The 17,656-nt window shown below is 32.4% G+C and overlaps 1 pseudogene; it reads right to left on the bottom strand.

Annotated features, from left to right (window-relative positions):
• Positions 1–17,656, bottom strand: part of LOC127545206 (serine/threonine-protein phosphatase 2A regulatory subunit B'' subunit beta-like) — a 155,423-nt pseudogene that overhangs the window by 85,236 nt on the left and 52,531 nt on the right.

Genomic DNA, 17,656 nt, shown 5'->3' with positions numbered 1-17,656 from the left:
CCTGACCTTCTGATGATATATTACATTGCCTCCCACACCCAACTTCTTATTTATATATGAGGTGGCTCACTCATGCCTATTGAATGCTTCTCTATTGACCTTTGAGGATAATGTTCAATTTTACTTTATTCTTTTTAAATGAAATCTGAAGAATGTTTATACTATGTTCCCTACTTCCTCCCTGTTTGGAGACTTGACCCACTATTTCAGGTAGGTCTTAACCCTGCTTTTCTTCACTCTCTACTTCCCAGCCATATTATCAACAGGTTCATCAGCATCCTTGTCCCTCTTTCTTTCCTTCTTTTCTTTCATATTTTTGGAAAATCTAAATGCTCTGGAATAATGATGAAATTATCTCTGCCTTTATTTGTAGAAAGGATGGGTAAATCTATCCCTTTAAGTCCCTTTAATTATCCCATTAACTTTTTTGGATCAAAAAAAATTACCCTTTGAGTAATCTGGACCCCATTTCTCTATATCATTGTTTTTCCTTTCCTTAATTGGAAAGTAAATTCCTGGAGGTTTTGCTTTTGTGGTTTTTGTTTGATTTGTTTGTTTTTGCATAGTCAAACAAATGCTTAATAAATGCCTCGTTGGGCTTTGATTGGTGAGTTTTCAACTCTGTGATCTCTGTTCCTATGCCAAACCCTGCTATTTCCAATTTGTATTCCAGCCTTCACTTTGGCTACATAATTTTATGAAACTAGACTCCTGTTTGGTAAAACTTCACTTTATCTTGTCTCAGGTTGAAGCCAAATACCTACCTAGCCATTTCTCAGTCATGACATCTTCTACCATGCCCCCCTAAAATTTTTGCTCCTATAATTATAATCTTCCTTAATTATAACATGTATGTTTTGAGGACATGGGATGTCTTAATTTTATCCCAGAATTTAGTATAATGCTTGATATATAAAACTTAATAAATGCTTTCCCATTTAATGATTGATTCTTTATGTACTAATTCTGTGATTTGTGGTTTTAGAAGAATATCAATTTTTAAAAAGTTGACCTTTGTTTCAGAGAGAAACTTAAAGTCATTAAAAAAGTCATAAAAAAGTCAAAAAAGGTACTTTCATAAAGACCATCTAATTTGTTCTCTTTATAGAATCAAAGTATCACAGACTTAGAAGTGATTGAATTTAATGCCTTGATTTTGATTTAAAAAAAAAAAACTGATGCCCTTGAAAGTTCAATGACTTGCCCAGGACACCTCTGAACATCAGAGGTAGGATTTAAATTCAGGTTTTCCTAATTCTGAGCTTAACATCCTATCCACTGCACTTTTCTGCCTGTCATGCTGTCATACTCCTCTTCTTGTACAGAATAAAATGAGATAATCTCTGCTCTTAAGGAGATTACATGTTAGTGAACAGATAATATATGGATACAATTAACTATAATACAAATAGGATTACCTAATGATAAGTACATAGAACATGTTCAAATAGGGTGGTATAAGAAATTCTAGGAGAGCCAGATAATTAATGATTGGGAAAGGATAAGAAAGGATTTATAAAGTCATTTGAGCTGGTATTTTCCCACTTAATAGCATTTTTATTTTTCCAGTTCCATGTGATTGCTTCCTAACTGAATGTCCTTTCTCTAGTCTCTTCATCTTTCAATCCGTACTTCATGCTATTGAAAGTGTAAATTTTTTACTCAGTAAGTATGATTGTAATTTTCAATAATCACTTTTACAAGATTTTGAGTTCCACATTTTTCTTCCTTCCCCTTTACAATAATATCAAACATATTTCCATATTAGTCATGTTGAGAAAAAATGAAAAGAAAAAGATAAAAAAAATGAGAGAGAAAAAAAGTAAAAATAGTATGCTTTGATCTGCATTTAGACTCCATTCTTTCTCTGGATATGGATAACATTTTCCATCAGAGTTTTTTGGGATTTGGCTTGGATTATTATATTGCTGAGAAGAAGGAGTTGATTGCTGTATACTGTTGCTGTTACTGTGTACAGTATTCTCTTGATTCTTCTCACTTTATTTAGCATCAATTCATCTATGTTTTTCTAGGTTTTTTCTGAAATTCACTTATTCATCATTTTTTATAATATATTATTTTTCCTTTACATTCTTATACTACAATTTGTTCAATCATTCCTTAATTGATGGGTACCCCTCAGTTCTTTGCCAACACAAAAAAGTTGCTATAAATATTTTTATGTGAGGAGGTCCTTTTCCCTATTTCATGAAATAGAAGGAATTTCTTACGTGAAGAGGGAGGAAAGAAGCATACAAGAAATAGGTGTAATATATACAAAATCAAAGAAGGGGAGAAGCAGAAAGAAAGTAGATGATGAGCCATATGTTTTGAGCATAATATAAAATATACAGTAAAATAATGTAATTTAAAATGTGTAAAGGGAATTATCATGATAGGGGGCTGAAAAGTTAGACTTGCAAGAGATTTTAAATAGCCTCATATGGCAGGCTAAAGAGATTATATTTTATTTAGTCACTAGTGGAGACCCAGGGAAGCTTTGGTTGATTCTTACATTGATCAGATTTTTGAAGTCTTTCAAAGCTGTTCATTTTTGCAGTCTTCTTGTTATTGTTGGAATGGAAGCATTTCCAGTATGAAAATGAAGTTGTTGAAGAAAAAGATAGAGATAGTCTGGAGAGTTATGGACTGATCCAAGTTTGAAGAGAACATGGTTGGTGTGGATGTATCTCTAAATGAAGTTTGATAGTAAATTATACCATTAATATTTCTGTGTTTCTGTATTTATTTATAAGGTTTTATGGCATAACATGTTAAATTTTATAATAATGGTACATGTATCTAATAATTATATGCTGCTTTCTATTGAAATTCACTAATCAATAGAGATCTATCCTATCTATTTCTTTCTAAAATTCTTTTTTCAGGTCCTTAATTTCTTTCTGTTTAGTTTTTGGCTAGCATTTTGTGGCTTTAAAAGGGGTACATTATTCATTGTCAATTTCTCCTTTTAATTCATTTAGCTTTTCCTCTAAGTATTTAGATACTATACCATTTGGTGCATATATGTTCATTATTAAAATTAATTCATTACCCATGGTACTTTTCAGCAAAATATATTTATCATATTTATCTCTTTAATCAAGTCTATTTTTTCCTATTGCCTCCAGAATAATGATTGTTTTTTTTGAGTTCATTGAAGCATAATAGATTTTGTTTCAGGTCTTCATTTTAACTAAGTGAATATTTATGTTTCAAATATGTTCCTTATAAAAATATATTATTGGATTTTTTTTCTATTCCATTCTGCTATTCTTTTTTGTTTTATGGATAAATTCATACCATTTACATTCATAGTTATGAATATTTTTCCTCATTTTCTATTCTCTTGTCCTTCTTTTTTGTTTCCTAGTCTCTACAAAGAAGAAGAAAAGGTTGGTGAAAAAGGAGTATGCTCAGCACCAATGTACTATACTTTATGCAGTTAACTTCTGCTCCCCTGATGCTATTCTCTCCTCCTCACCTAGACTCTATAGTCCTTTTTCTTTTTAACTCTCTATTCATAAGTCCATCCCTCAATTTAGGATTAGTTTTGATTATGACTAATCCCCCCTTTACTTTACCCTCTTTCTTTATAACCTCTCTCTACTCTATTTCTTTGTTGACCTGTGAAGTGAAATGCATTTCTACATGAAATTCTCTCTCTCCCTTTTTCCTTCTCTCCCTCTCTCCCTTTTTCTCCCTCCCTCTCTCCCTCTCTCTCTGTCTGTCTCTGTCTCTCTGTCTCTTTCCTTCTTCTTCTTCTTCTTCTTCTTCTTCTTCTTCTTCTTCTTCTTCTTCTTCTTCTTCTTCTTCTTCTTCTTCTTCTTCTCTCTGTTTCTCTCTCTCTCTCTGTCTCTGTCTCTCTCTCTCTGCCTCTGTCTCTCTGTTCTCTGTCTCTTTCTCTTTGTCTCTCTCTCTCTCCCTCTCTCTGTGTATGTGTGTGTAATATTATTCTTTAACGATTTCAGATGAAAGTAAGGTTCAAATGACACTTTTTTCTCCTCATCTCTTCCTTATTGGAATATTCCACTTGTCACACTCTGATTACCTACTTTATATTTCCATATCAATACTTGCTCTGTAGGTCATCTTAAAGTTTTGTGGGAATAATTGTGAGAGTGAGGAAAAGAAAACTTAATGTTTCTTTTCTTCTTCTTTGGTATCTTCTAATCCCTTACCTCCATTGAAGTATTTTGAACAAGGGCCTGACACAATTATATCTGTATATATATATATATAGCTGTCTGCCCCCCAAATATATATACTTTCAATAACATAAAGGATAGATCAAAAGATGAACAAACTAGACAAAAGAAACTAGACAAGAGATCATCAGGATTTGAACTAAGGTTTTATCAGACAAAGGGAAAGGAGAAGATTGATTTGAGAAGCATTATGGAAACAATCTGTTAGGTCTTGGCAACTGATTGGGTGTGGAAGACTAAAGAAGAGGAAAGAATTAAAGATGATGCAGGTTATGTGTGTGTATATGTGTGTGTGTATGTGAGTGTGTATGCTAACTGCATAAAATTCTCTCAGAAAGAGAGAGGAAGTTCTTATGTGGGGTTCCATATAAAAATAAAATCATTGTTTTAGTAAACATCCTTACATGTTATAATTTAAATATACACTAAGCATAAGGGAAAGTCCAAAATATTTATTCTAATCATGAGAGTAACCCCTTCTGTAGATATAGAAGGAATGCTTCTCAAAGAACTGTCATCTTCACTAATTCATTTCACAAAAGCCAATGGTATTTATATAGTGCTTTAAAGTTCTCAAGATAATTTACATATCTTACCTTGTGGTCTGGGGATGGAAGAAGACTTCCAAGGAAAGAGAATCCAGTTTTCTGCATTAGTGGTATCTACATCAAATGCTGGTGGAACTTGACCCCTATGAGGAGGTCAGACTTTTCTCATAATCTTTTGCTCATTGCCTCATGAGAAAATATTCTTAAACATAGTTTAAGTATGATTAATCCCTAGTATATCCTCCAAAGGGATTAATAGAATCCCTCTAGAAAAGGTATTAATTGTATAAAATAAAAGATGCCAAGTATAGGACAGTTCTTTACTTCCCCTACCACAATTGCATAAAACACAAAAGACTCAGATATCCATTAACAGATATTTTAAATGAAATAATGTTACCTCTTATATTTTCCAAACAGACAGAGACTTTTGCAGACTTTAGAGTAATCTGCAAGAAGGCATTTGAGCCAAATGGGAGGACTAATATGGCATATTGCCTTTTTGTAGCTCCCCCCCCCAAAAAAAAAAGATCACTGAAAACATCATGGTCTAACAATAACAACTCTGGACCTGAAATCAGGAAATCTGAGTCCTAGTTCATCACATAAAGCAGCCTTGAGCAAGTCAACTAAATTCTCTAGGTACTATCCAACGTATTGGTTTCATATTCACCTTAGGTCTGTGTCAATTTACCAAATGAAAAAGTTTCAATATTTTGACCAGTCTGCCATGGCCTTAGTTTTTTTTGCTCCTTTCAACCATAGCATCCTCTTGGAGGTGATCATCCTCTCTTCTAAGAAGGATACAGTTTTAAAGGCTTTTCTCAATGGGAAACCAATTCCAACTCAGAAACTCAAGACCTCTAAACTTACAAGGTATCTGACTAGGGTTAAGAAGCACCCCTCTTTGTCTTTTTGGTGGAGATGGTGACCTGTTTTAGGGAAAGAAACATAAATCAGAGGACACACTCAGGGACTTAGCAGGCTGTTTCCATGTTCTCACTGTGGGTTACCATAGATACTAGTAGGGTAGAAAGGTAAAGAAATCACTTGCCTCCTTGACTAAAGTTCAAAGAGGAGAACTGGCCTGGATATGACTCACAAAGGAGAGACAGAGATTTTCTACTGAAAGGAAGGGTTCCTTCTGACTCAGTCACCAATTATCATTAACAGAATCTTCAATCACAGGGACACATTACATCCTTTAGCAAAAGAAAATGCATGAGATCTCATCTCATTGGGTGGCAATGAAGTGAGCACTGTGTCTAGGTCTGAGCTCTCAAAATTCTAGCTTTATGACTAAGAAAAATAAAATACCCTTTCAGAGTCTTAGTTCTCTCATCTGAAAAAATGGATCTAATATCACCTGCCCTCATTAGGCTGTGATAAGGATGGAATGACATGAGGTAAGCAAAGCAATTTGTAAAATTTAAAATACTATTATTGTGTATGTAATTGATCCTTGAAACAAACTTATGAAGCAATGGAACAAATATTAGTATTATCATTTTACTGATGAGAATTACCTAGAAAATATAGTTGACTTGCTCAGAGCTGCTTACCTAATGAATTAGAGCTCAGATTTCCTGTTACTGTTAAACCATGCTGTCTTCGGTATTCTTTTGGAGGGCTACAAAAGGAAATGTGTCACCTTAGGCCTCCCATTTGGCTCAAATGCCAGCTTGCAGACCTGAATACAATTAGGTCCAAAATCTCTTCTTAGGCACATTATGCATTTTTATTATGTGGACACCAAATTCATAAGAATAACAAAAGGCTTCATTGTCAGAAAACAAATTGGTCAAAATATGATCTAATTCCAGTTTTTCATAGGAAAAGCCAAACTCTTCTGATTCTGGATCCTTTCCAGATTATAAAGGCTATGTATTATGGCTAAGGCAGGCCATATGCTACAGCAATGAGACTGCCTTTCCACACAGAAGATTTTTTTCCTTTATATCTTCATCAAATGGGATAAACTAGATTATCAATTATTTTGTATTGACTATGTTTTATTCTTCCCTTCCAAAAGTCAGAAATTAAACTACAGGATATTAATTGATACATCAGAGAAGGGAAAGTGTTTTTTTTCCTTAGATAATTGAAACCATTCCTAAAAAGAGATGAAGTTGTCACTCAAAAAGCCACATGTCTGTTTTATACACTCACCCAATCCAAAGTAAGATGACAACTAATAGATAGTCATATCACTTGGGAATGGCGGGAGTGGGACACATCTCACACTGGTATAATTGATTAATCTTTAATTATTGAATGGGTATAACCCCAAACAAACTGAGACTTGGGAAAGACATTAATTTAGAAAAGCCAAGGTCATCCACTGTAGCTTGGGCTCATACCCAGTCATTTTGGCTTTTGTCTTGTCCCTGGACTTCAGTGATTTTATAGAGGAAAGGATGAAGCTGATAACTTTACCTAGCTCTGTCTCATTTAAATCCAATTCCCTTGTAGGTCAAACCATTAGTCCCCTTCAAGAATAAAGGATGAACAATAATCCAGGTAATTGGGAAAGTTACTGTTGCTGGCTCTCAACTTATTCATGTATAAAAAATTGAAGAATTTTGTTTTGGTGATTTTTAAGATTACTTCTAGCCTTAACCCGTTATTGCTCTATCAATGACTTCATAGTTTTAGTTTTTGTGTTTTTATTCAAATTTCACTCCTGTTTCTGAAATCCTTGAATGCTAATTATTTGTGTCATTCACTTGGCATTTATATATTCTTACTTGTAATATTTCTTGCATTGTGGTTTGTTTGTTTACTTGCTTTTTATGTAATTATTGTGTAGCATCTACTTTGAGCTCACTCTCCCAACTCCTAATCCCATTTCTAAATTGGTCCCTAGAGGATTAACAACTATTCATCTTCTCAGTATTCCAAGGATAATTCTGAGAGTTTAGAAAGTTATCTAATGCTTTTGTTCACAAGCCCCTATCTGGTATGCCTCTTTACATCATCAGTCAGAAAGATTTAACTAGTTTTTACTTAGAGGCATTCTAATGGCTGAGCTAAACAGTTTGTAGAAATTATTCTCCCCAAAAGTCTAGGATACACTCTTCTTCAAGTATTTATAGAGTCTAAAGGGAAAAGGCTATTGCTATATTTTTCTATAGAGTAATTCACAGAACTTTTTTCTGATCTGAGTGAAGAGATCCCTGAAAATATCTTGGACAACTGATTCTCCTGGGACAGTGCTACCAGTTCTGATAATAAGTTCAAATCTTCAGACTTTTCAAGGCTTTCAAAAGATTTTCTTCTGGTGGAAAATTAGTAGAAACAAAGGATTTCTCCTTCTTCTTAAACCCAAGAAATACTTTCTCTGAATCTTGCCTAGACTTGCTCCATCATCAAACTGGACTGATTCTAAATTATCATCTTGATGTTTTATTTAATTCAGAATACAAAACTGATAGTCTCCAACCATCTACAAGACATTTCCTATACAGCATTAATTTACATTCACTTTCCAACTTCAATTAATTCTGCAACTCAGTTAAAGATATGTTCTCACCTAATAAAGTGTCAAGGCACAGATCTTTTTAGTGTTAGTACTTGGTTTTGGGAGGAGTATGACGCCCCTTTACACTAATAAAATTTTAAATTTGAGCTTCAGTTTGGGGCTCCAATTGATGGAATTCACTTTAAAAATCCTTCAATAATAATGGCTCGTGTCCCAACCAATGCATGCTTGCCAGAGAGAATTTCTCTTGAGAACAGCTGCACTAGACTTATTTATGTTCGTAAAAAGCCCTTAGTTTGCATGCAAGCCCTCAGAATAATACACAGTGGCACATAGGACAGATGGTATTCCACCTGACAGAAAATATGAAGGACTCAACCCTAAGCTCATAAGAAATAAAGAAAACTTTTTCTTCCATTGGATCCCTGGATATTCAGAATTCTATGTAATGATTCTATTGTATAATGCTATTTTAGTTGTCCCTCTCCCCACCCCCAATCACCTCCTATAACAATCATTTGAGAGAAAGTACTGGGGGTTTTTATGAAGTCAAAAGACTCTTCCCAGAGACATATATTGTCCTCTAGACTTTCTGTATGTACTCTTCACAGGGACCTAGTTTGTCATCTAGACTTCCTGTGTCATACTACTTCTCCTTCCCTTCTACAAAAGGAAAGATCTAGGGGTTACTAGAGAGTCAAGAAACTTCATGTCCTTACTGTCCATCTTTACACAACATATAGAACTTCCCTGATTGATCTAGAGAAGGTCAAGATCTGCTTGTTCCTCCATACTGTGCCTCCCTGATGTAGCAAACCTTTTTTTTCTCTTTTGTAGGCACAAAATGACATGACCTAAAGTTTTCTCTCAAGATCTGACATTAGGCTTTTCAATCTCATCTCCAACATTCTCTCCTATTATTTCTCTTTCCATATCTATCTTTATATTTGTGACCCACTTTTTCATTCAGAGACAATCAAGCTTAAATTTTTAAGCTTTTAAAATTTATTGAGGAAAATACCCTTCACAATTCATTCATTTTGTATTCCATGTACAGAATCTTAGAGAATTTTTTTTTTCTTTTTCTTGCTTTCTAAAGTCAGATAGCTAATAAGCTCCCTTGGTCAAAGTCCAGTGCCAGTAAGACCAGTGTCATATACTCATTCCCCACATATACTACATTTACTTTGTTCAATGCCCAAAGAATACTTGCCTGGCAATAGTCATTTATCTTACAAACGTGTGCCCTTGAGAATTGGACAAATGTTGAAAAAGTCAGTGTAACCATTTCAAACAGTGTGAAACAGTAGAAAGATCTTTAGGTTCATCTTTGGTGATTTAATCACTATGAACCTCAGTTTCTTCATTAGTAAAATAAAGGAAATGAACTAGAACTCAAAGGATTTTGTGGTTTTAAATATATGACCCTTCAATCCTTACATTGGCAAAAATGCTGCTAGTAATAACTATATGTACATTATATTTTCTTTATGAAAAGTGTTTCCATCACAAATGAATAAATTTCACATATACTAGTCTTATCCAAAGACATGCTAATAAATGTTTAACAACTAGATCTCTGGGGAGAAAAAACACTTATGCACAATACATGCATATATATATATATATATAAATATACACATGTATATATATACACATACATATGTGTATATGTATATATGTATGTATATGTGCATACATATGTTATTTTCAATTACAATTAGTTAAATTCAATTTCAATTAGTTTAAAACATTTTTGAGCTCCATATTTTTTTTCTCTGTCCTTTCTCACCATGTTCTTTGAGAAGGTAAGCAATTTGTTAATTAATATAAATGTGTAGGCATGTAAGAAAAATTTCCATATAAACCATGCTGCAAAAAAAAAATGCAGATAAAAAAAGGAAAAAGAAAAATTTTAAAGTATTCAATCTGCATGTAGATTCCATCAGTTTTTTCACTGGAGTATTTTAAATTATAAGTCCTTTGAAATTATATTGGATAATTATACTGCTGAAAATAGTTGTCATTTATAATTGCTCAATGAACAATCTTGCTGTTACTGTGTACAATGTTCTTTTGCTTCTCCATACTGCACTTTACATAAATTCATGTAAGTTCTCAGGTTTCCAGGCTTTTCTGAAATTATTCTGTTCATTTCTTCTCACACATTTCTTTTTGCACATTCTATCACAATCACAACTTGTTCAGCTATTCCACAAGTGATGGGCATACCCTCAATTTCCAATTCTTTGAAACACAATAAAAAGGGAGGGTTATAAAATATTTGTAGTTATAGATCCTCTTTTTCTTTTCTTTGATCTATCTGAGATACAGATCTAGTAATTGTATTGCTGAATCAAAAGGTATGCACAATTTTGTAGCCTTTTCAGCATAGTTCCAGATTTCTCTCCAAAATTGTTAGAGCAGCTCACAATTTTACCAACAATGCCTTAATATTTCAATTTTTCCAAATTCCCACAATTTTTTCCTTTGTCCTTTTCTAATAGCTAGTTTGATAGATATGATGTGGTCCCTCAATAAGAGAATTTTTCCATATAATTATACATTGCTTTGATTTCTTCATCTGAAAAATACCTATTCATATCTTTTGACCATTTTTCAATTAGGGAATAGCTTGTATAAATTTGACTCAATTCTCCATATATTTGACTCAGTTCTTTATGTTTGAGAAATGTGGCCTTTATCAGTTACCTCTCGTAAAAAAAAAAAAAAAATCTCCCAATTTGTTGCTTTCTTTCTAATAATGGCCAAGTTGGTTTTCTTTCTGTAAAACTTTTTAATGTGGTTACAAATGCTTCTCTTCTCCACTAATCTGAAAGATTAAACATTTCAACCTCCTATAATTTGTTTATGATACCTTTCTTTATGCCTAAATCATGTTCTCAATATAACCTTATCTTGGTATAGGGTATAAAATGTTAGTCTATACTTAGTTTCTGTCTGCTTTTCCCAGCAGTTTTTGTTAAATAGTGAGTTTTTGTTCCAAAAGCTAGAGTTTTAAGTTTATCAGACTTCAGTAATCTACCAATCTAATTTTTGGTCAGTACCAGATTATTTTGAGGATCGTTGCTTTGACATATAATTTAATATCAGGTATTATTGTAGCTTAACAAAGCCAATTTCTTCATCATTTTTGAATTCTCTGTTTTATAATATTGGCCCAGCCTAATCACAAGCAATTATTTAGATTTAACTTTATATCTGTCAAGTGTTTTATAATTATGTTCACATAGTTCTGGTTTTATCTTAAACAGTTGACCCCCAATTATTTTATATTATCTGAAGTTATTTTAAATGGAATTTCTCTTACTATCTCTTCCACCTGGACTTTGTTAGAAATATATAGAAATGCTGCAACTTTGCTGGTCATTAATAATTCCACCTAGCCTTATTCACTATTTTCTTCAAGTATGCCATCATATCATCTGCAAACTTTAGTTTTGCTTTATTTCCTTATTACCTTTTCTAATTTCTTTAAATTACCTTCTCTTGTTACTGTATCAAGTATTTTTAGTAAAATATTAAATAATAATGGTGATAATGGGTATTTTTTCACCCTTGATCTTATTGGAAAAGCTTCTCGCTTATTCCCATTGCAGATAATGCTTATTGATGGTTTAGATAGTCACTGCTTATCATTTTAAGGAAAGCTTCATTTATTTTTATGCTTTCTTGTTTTTTTTTTTAATGGGAATGTGTTGTATTTTTGTAAAATAATGTTTTGCATCTATTGAGATAATCATATAATTTTTGTTGATTTTTTGCCACTGATATGGGTGATTATGCTGATAGTTTTCCTAATATTGTATTAGCCCTACATTACTGGTATAAATTCTACCTGGCCATAGAATATGAACTTAAGTGATAAATGTCCTTGAAGGTATTTTATCTCTATTATTTTTACAGTTTCTCCTCAGAAGTCTGTTTTGCTTCTGATCACTGTCTCCCTTAATCAGTTTTCCTTCTTAGCACTCCCTACCTAGCCCCCTTCCTCTTTCTGATTTTTCTTCTCCTTCTTGGTAGGGATTTCTATACCCAAATGTGTGTGTATTTTATTTCCTCTTTGAGCTAATTTTAATGAGAGAAAGGTTGAAGCAACCCCCAGTCTTGCCAACTGTAAAAATTTTTCTATGCATGCCTCTTCTCAATGAGATAATTTTCTTTGTTTTCCTCTTTTCCCCTTTCTCCCAGTACATCCGTCTTCCTCACTTCTAAATTTTAATTTTTTGAAATCATTTCTTCATAATCATCTGATACCTTTATCCTCTATGTAGACCCCTTCTAATTGCCCCAGTAATCATAAAGTTCTTACAAGTTACATTTATCATCTTCCCATATAAAAATATAAACATTTAAGTTTATTGATTTCTTTATAATTTCTATTTCATGTAATCTGAATTTCTTTAATCAATAGTGATTTAGTTCATTTTTTTATGTAGCTTTGATTACTTTACCTGAAAACTTCTAGTTCGTATCTTTTGATAACAAGTGAGAAATGGCTCTTATTTCTACAAATTTTATTCAATTCTCTGAGAAATGAGGTTTTTGTAAGAGAAATGTCTGTAATTTTTTTCACAGTTATAATTGCCATATTTCCCTCTCCATCCTGTTTTCTGTTTATCCTACTTTCTTTTTACCCTATGCATTAGCAAAAAAAAGCAAAAAACATGTTTTACTTCTGACTTTTACATCTTCAATTTACTCTCCCTTTTATCAGTTCCCCACCCTCTTATCCCTTTCCCCTTTAAATTTACTGTAGGTTAAGATAGATTTCTATACTAAAGTAAGTGTATATCATTCCTTCTTTGAGCCAGTTATAATGAGAATAGAGTTCATGTACTCCCCTACACCTTCTCAGATTTCTCCACTGTGAAAATTCTGTCAGATAATTACCTTATTCTACTTCTCTCTTTCTCCCTCAATTAGTATATTCCTCTTTTGTATCTCTTAATTTTATTTTTTAGATAATCATTGCATCATATCCAACCCACAGCCCATCTATGTATATTCTTCTAACTGTCTTAATAAGAAGAAAATATTTAGGAATTACAAATATGATTTTCCCATGTAGGACTGTAAATGACTCAATGTTTTTGAATTATTCATTATTCTTTTTCCTGATTACCTTGTCTTTTTCTTTTTTTTTTTTTTGAATCTTGTATTCAAAAGTCAAATTTGCTATTCAGATCTGGTATTTTCATCAGGAATGCTTGAAAGTTATATATTTCTCGAATTTCCATTTTTTCCCCTGAAGGGTTATTCAGAGTTTTGCAAAATTTTGGTTGTAATACTAGCTTCTTTGTCCTACAAAGTTCCAGTAGAATATTGTACATCCTTTATTTTAGAAAATGCTAAATTTTGTATTATTTCAACTGTGGGCTCCATAATATTTGAATTGTTTCTTTTGGGCTGCTTGCAATATTTTTTCTTGCCCTGGGAACTCTGGAATTAGGCTATAATATTCCTGGGGGTTTTCATTTTTAGATCTCTTTCAGAAAGTGATTGGTGATTTTTTTTATTTCTTTCTTACTCTCTAGTTCTAGAATATCAGGACAGTTTTCCATGATAATTGCTTGAAAGATGATGGTCCACAGCCTTTTTCAAATCATGGCTTCAGGTAATGCAATAGTTCTTACATTATTCCTATTGGATATTCTTTCTAGGTCAATAAATGAGATATATCACATTTTCTTATTTTTTATTTAGAGTTTTTTTGCATTTAACAATAATATATATATTTTTTTACAATTTCAGGTTAAGATAGTTTTCACCATTCATTTTTGGGGTAAGATTTTGAGTTCAAAATTTTTCTTTCTTATTTCCTTTTCTTTGCTCTGTCTAAGACATCAAGGAAATATGATATGGGTTATATATGTACAATTATGTTAAATATATTTCTTTACATTAGTCATGTAGTGAAAGAAGAATCCAAACAAAAGAGAAAAACCACAAGAAAAAAAAACAAAAAACAAAAAATTGTATTCTTTGATCTGTGTTCTTTTTTCCCTTCCTTTTTCCATTATAAGTCATTTGGAATTGTCTTGCATTATTATATTGACGAGAAACCCATCATAGCTGACCACCTCAAAATATTGCTCTTAGCTGGGTACAATGTTCTGGTTGTGCTCACTTCACTCAGCATCAGTTCTTTCCAAGTTTTTCTAAAATTTACCTGGTCATCATTTCTTATTACATAAGGACCTGAGTTCAAATCTGACCTTGGACACTTAACACTTGCTAGCTGGACATTGGAAAGTCATGTAACCCCCCAGTTGCCTTGCAAAACAAAAAACCAAACAAACAAACAGAATATATTATCACAACTTGTACAGTATTCCCCAATACAATGGGGATTGTAGAGTCAATCCCCCATTCCACAATTGCCCAAAGAATTATGGCAATTCTTTGTTGCCACAAAAAGAGCTACTATAAATATTTTTGTGTATATAAGGCCTTGTTTTTCCTTTTTTACATATCTCTGTGATACAGACCTAATAATGGTATTGCTGAATCAGAAGGTATACTAAGTTTGATTGTCCTTTCAGCGTAGTTCCAACTTGCAATCCAGAATGGTTGGATCAGTTCACAACCCCAGCAAGAGTTCATTAATGTTCCAATTTTGCCATATCTTCTTCAGAATTCATCATTTTCCTTTTCTTTCATATTAGTTAGTCTGACAGATATGAGCTGATACCTTTAATTTGTTTAAGTTGCTTTAATTTGCAAGAGTATTTTTATGACTCAGTAGCTTTAATTTCTTCAAATGAAAATTGTCTATTTGTCCATTGGAAAATGACTTATATTTTAAAATATTTGATTCCATTTTCTATATATTTGAGAAATGAGACTGGGTTTAAAAATTGTTTCCCATCTTTCTGCTTTCTTTCTAAACTTGGGGGTGTTGTTTGTGCAAAATCTTTTAAAATTTAATGTAATCAAAATTATCCATTTTGCATTTTATAAAATTTTCTCTTTTATTTGGTCATAAATTCTTGAGCCTTCATTAAATTTGGCAGGCAAACTATTCTCTATTCTCCCAATTTGATTTCGGTATCCCTTTTATGTCTAAATTATGTCCCCATTGATGTTGATCTGCCATGCTATTTTCCAGTTTTCTCAGCAGTTTTTTGTCAAATAGCATGTTATTATTCCAAAAGTTTGAGTCTTTGGGTTTATCAAACAGTAGATTACTTTAGTCATTTACTACTGTGTCTTGTGTACCTAACCTCTTTTACTGAACCACCAATCTATCTTTTAGTCAGTAGCAGGTGACTTTGATGATTGCTGCTTTATAATATGGTTTTAATTCTTCTATGAGTAAATCATCTTCCTTTGCACTTTTTTTATTAATTCTCTTAATATTTTTGAAGTTTTGTTTTTCTAGATGAATTTTGTTTTAATTTTTTCAAATATTTTGTAGTTTTATTGATATGTCACTCAATAAGTAAATTAATTTAGATAGAAATGTTATTTGTATTATATTAACTTGGCCTATCCATGGGCAATTGATATTTTCCCAATTGCATATATCTGAGTTTGTGTGAAAAGTGTTTTGTAATTGTGTTCATATAGCTCCTGGGTTTGTCTTGGCAGGTAGACATCCAAATATATTAAATTATTTGCAGTTATTTTAAATTGAATTTCTCTATCTCTTGCTTCTGGGCTTGGTTGGTAATATATAGAATGCTAATGATTTATGTGGGTTTATTTTATATTCTGAGGCTTTTCCTAAACTGTTTGTTGTTACAGGTATCGAAGCATAACATTATATTATCTGCAAAGAGTGTTGGTTGGGTTTCCTCATTGCCATTTCTAATTCCTTCAACCTCTTTTTCTTCTCTTGTTGATAACATTTCTAGGACAATACTGAATTAAAGTGGGGATAATGTATCTCCTTGTTTCAACCTTGATCTTACTGGGAATGTTTCTAATTTATCTCCATTTCAGAAAATGCTTGCTGGTCATTTTAAATGGATACTTCTTAACATTTTAAGGAAAACTTCCTTTATTCCCATGCTCTCAGGTGTTTTTAATAGGAAGAAATGCTATATTTTGTCAAAATCTTTTTTTCTGCATTTATTGAGATAATCATTATTTCTGTTACTTTTGTTATTGGTATGGCAAATTATGCTGATATTTTCCGTAATGTTGAAATAACCCTGCATTTCTGGTATAAATAGTGCTCATAAGTGATAACTTAATGTAATGTTAAAATACAGGGTTTTTTTTAACATGTGTTTTTATTTTAACATTTGTTCTAAAACTTTGAGTTCCAAAATTTCTCCCTTTTTCTTCTCAATCTCCATCTCCACCTCCTTGAGAAGGCAATTTGATCCAGGTTATGCTTATGTAGTCAGGCAAAATATTTTCACTTTAGTCATCATGAAAAGGAAAACATAGATCTGCCTCCCAAAAAAAAAACCTCATAAAAACTAAAGTTTAAAAAAATATGCTTCATTCTATATTTGGACATCATCAGTTCTTTCTCTGAGAATAGATTGCATTTTTCATCATATGGCCCTCAGATTTATCTTGGATCTTTGTATTGATGAGAACAGCTGATCAGTCATAGCTGATTATCTTACAATATTTCCTTTCCTTTCTACACAATACATTTTGCTTTTCATCAGCTCATAAAAGTCTAACAAAATGTTTCTGAGATTATCCTGCTCATTATTTTTTGTTTGTTTGTCTGTTTCTTTAGTATTAAAACTTTTCATTTTCAAAACATATGCATAATTTTCAACATTCATCTTTGCAAAACCTTGTGTTCCAATTTTTTTCTCCCTCTCTTTCCTCCACCCTTCCCTAGACAGCAAGTAATCCAATGTATGAAACATGTGCAATTTTTCTATACATATTTCCACAATTATCATGCTGTACAAGAAAAATCAGATCAAAAAGGAAAAAAATGAGAAAGAAAACAAAATGTAAGCAAACAACAACAGAGTGAAAATACTATGTTGCGATCCTTACTTATGGCTGTCTTCATCATACGACCATTGAAACTGGCCTTAATCATCTCATCGTTGATGAGAAACACCTCCATCAGAATTGATCATGATATAATCTTGCTATTGTCATGTACAATGATCTCCTGGTTCTGCTCACTTCACTTAGCATCAGTTCAGATAAGTCTCTCCAGGCCTTTCTGAAATCATCCTGCTAATTGAATTTTTTTTTTTTTTTTTTTGCTGTAAAAATATCAAGTTTTATTGTTTTTCCTCAAAATGTCAAATTTTGACATACATACAAAGAATTATTATTTTTTATTATAGCTTTTTATTTACAAGATATATGCATGGGTAATTTTTCAGCATTGACCCTTGTAAAACCTTCTGTTCTAACTTTTCCCCTCCTTCTCCCCACCCCCTCCCCGAGATGGCAGATAGACCAAT

Source organism: Antechinus flavipes, chromosome 1 (assembly GCF_016432865.1).
Source record: "Antechinus flavipes isolate AdamAnt ecotype Samford, QLD, Australia chromosome 1, AdamAnt_v2, whole genome shotgun sequence".
In the NCBI taxonomy this organism is placed as follows: Eukaryota; Metazoa; Chordata; class Mammalia; order Dasyuromorphia; family Dasyuridae; genus Antechinus; species Antechinus flavipes.
This window is presented reverse-complemented; position numbering and strand designations above follow the sequence as displayed.